Consider the following 3,147-nt stretch of genomic DNA (forward strand, 5'->3'; position numbering starts at 1 on the left):
TAGTTTTTTGCATAGGATCAATAAGAGTCTGTCCTCCAGTTTATAAGAATATAATTTGACAGAACAATTATGCAACCAAATTGATAGAATTTTCTGGAATTTTACATATGAAAATATATTTCATTATTTTGGTGTGATAAGCCTGCCATTTTTAGATAAGGGCTATAATTTGTTTGTAGAATCAATGCATATAAAGTCTTCCTAAGGAATTTGTCCAGTACCTGTTCTGTGGCTAAGGGAATTTCTTCAGGCGAAAGGGAAATGATATCATATAAACACCTAGATCAGTGTTACAGCTCGTTTAGAATTTGTGTCATAGGCTTTCCAGCTTTTTACCAGAAATCCCTCCATGACAAAAACAAACAAAAAACCTAGATCTTCAGGAAGTAATGAAGAGCATAAGAATTAGTAAGCATTTGAGATAAACAGAAAAGACTGTTTTTTCTTCTTTATTTCTTTTTTCTTCTTTATTAACAATACATATGGCTATTTAAAGCAAAAATTGTAACATTGTCTTAATACACATGACAATGATAGCATTAAATCAGCAGGTGGGATAAGAGGGCAAGTGAACCTATGCAGTGGCAGGGTTCTCCATTTTACATAAACCAACACAATCTTAATTCTGAATAGATTATCATGGTTAAAGATGTATAAAGAAATCACTAGAAAAATCACTAAAAATAAATAATGCAAGGAGATATAGCTGAAAAGCCACAAGATACGTTTCAGGCTGTTCAGAATTTCAGAACTATTCAAATAATTCAGAAAAAAGTAGAGGAACAACAGTGGAATAATTTTAAAAAAGAGGTGCAAACAAAAAAATATAATATGGTAGACATAACTCCAATCATACAAGTAGTTCTATTACATATTAATTAAGTGAGCAATCAAAATATAGGGCAGAGGTTCTCAGAATGGATAAAAAAGCAAGAATGAATATATGCTGTCCAAGGGAAACATACTTTATATATATAGAAAGACATAAGTTGAAATTAAATGGATGGAAAAAATATCCACCAAATCAGAATAAGGCGGCTAGAATGCTCGCATAAATCAGATTTCAAGGCAAATAGTATTATTAGAGATAAAGAAAATAAAGGAAGATATAAAACCATAAATATTTATGAAGCTAGTACCAAAGATTTGAGGTACCTGAGGCAAAATCTGGCAAAATTAAAGGAAAAAAATATACAATTCTACAATCAAAGTTGGAAATGTTAGCACTTTATTCTCAGCAATTGATAAAAGAGCCAGACGCAAAACATAGATAATCAGTAAAAACAGGTAATCTGAAAAACACCCAGGACCACCATAACATAGTCAATATTAGCAAAATCAGCTACTGCAGAACACACAATATTTTCAAGTGTGTATGTACATGCCATATTTACCAATATAAAGCACTGGGCCATAAGACAGGTCTCAATAAATTTTAAAAAATTGAAATCCTACAGAGTATGTCCTCTGTTCACAATAGAATTAAGTTTAAAATGAAAAACATGATATTATTTCAATACCTATGAGACTTTGGAGTAAAAAAATTTCTTAGAACACAAAAAGCACAAATCATTAACAAATTGATAAATCAGAATTCATCAAAATTAAAAATATTTGCTCTTGGAAAGACGATTAAGAAAATGAAAAGGCAGACCACCAACTGGGAGAAAAATTTTGCAATGCACATAGATGGCAATAAATTTGATCCGAAATATCTAAAGAATTGTTACAACTCAATAATGAGAAAACAAAAACCCAAATGAAGGCTGGGCATGGTGGCTCATGCCTGTAATCCTAGCACTTTGGGAGGCCGAGGTGGGAGGATTGCTTGAGGTCAGGAGTTCAAGACCAGCCTGAACAAGTGTGAGATCCCATTTCTACTAAAAATAGAAAAAATTAGCCAGGTGTGGTGACTCACTCATGTAGTGCCAGCAACTCGGGAGGCTGAGACAGGAGGAACGGAGGATCGCTTGAACCCAGGAATTTAAGGTTGCAGTGAGCTAAGATGAGTCACTGCACTCTAGCCTGAATGATAGAACAAGACCCTATCTCAAAAAAAAAAAAAAAAAAAAAAAGAAAGAAAACAAACAAAAACCCTATTTAAAAAGTGTTCAAAAGATGTGAACAGGCCGGGCGCTGTGGCTCACGCCTGTAATCCTAGCTCTTGGGAGGCCGAGGCGGGCAGATTGCTCAAGGTCAGGAGTTCAAAACCAGCCTGAGCAAGAGCGAGACCCCGTCTCTACTATAAATAGAAAGAAATTAATTGGCCAACTGATATATATATAAAAAATTAGCCGGGCATGGTGGCGCATGCCTGTAGTCCCAGCTACTCGGGAGGCTGAGGCAGGAGGATCGCTTGAGCCCAGGAGTTTGAGGTTGCTGTGAGCTAGGCTGACGCCACGGCACTCACTCTAGCCTGGGCAACAAAGTGAGACTCTGTCTCAAAAAAAAAAAAATAAATAAAAAGATGTGAACAGACCCCTTACAAAAAAATATGAATATTTCTGGAACAATGGCTTGCAGAAAAAAAAAAAAAAAAAAAAAAAAATATGAATAAATCTTATTAAAAGATGCTCAACATCTAATTGTCAGAGAAAAGCAAATTAAAACTACAAGATACAAGTACACATCCACTAGAAGGGCTAAATTTTTATAAATAGAAATAACCTTATCAAGTCTTGGTGCGATGTGAAGCAATTATAACTCTCCTACACTGCTGTGGATATATAGAATAGCACGGTTACTTTGGAAAATAATCTGACATTTTATAAAAAGTTAAACAGTTACCTGCCATACAACTTAGCCATTCTCCTGCTATGTATTTACAAAGAGAACCTAAAAAACAAAAACTTGTATATGAACACTCATAATAACTGTATTTTTAACAGTTAGAAACTAGAAACAACCCAAATATCCATCAAGAGGCGAATGGATAAACAAATTGTAATATATCCATATCACAAAATTCTAAACTATTGATTAACACAAAGGATGAACATCAAAATTATTACACTTAGTGAAAGTAGGCAAGCAAAGAAAAAGAGTATAATATATGATTGAATTTATATAAAATTCTAGAAAACACAAATCAATCTAAGCAGACTGGTGTTCACCCTGGGAGAGACAAGGTATAGATTACAAAGGGGG

The 3,147-nt window shown here is 34.1% G+C and overlaps 1 non-coding gene across 1 annotated transcript; it reads left to right on the plus strand.

The window, feature by feature from the left end:
* Positions 1 to 285: 285 nt before the first annotated feature.
* Positions 286 to 348, plus strand: LOC142873592 (U7 small nuclear RNA). The gene has a single exon (XR_012921589.1). It is a non-coding gene; the product is annotated as a U7 small nuclear RNA (small nuclear RNA).
* Positions 349 to 3,147: the final 2,799 nt, after the last annotated feature.

The sequence above is a fragment of the Microcebus murinus genome, chromosome 10, assembly GCF_040939455.1.
Source record: "Microcebus murinus isolate Inina chromosome 10, M.murinus_Inina_mat1.0, whole genome shotgun sequence".
In the NCBI taxonomy this organism is placed as follows: domain Eukaryota; kingdom Metazoa; phylum Chordata; class Mammalia; order Primates; family Cheirogaleidae; genus Microcebus; species Microcebus murinus.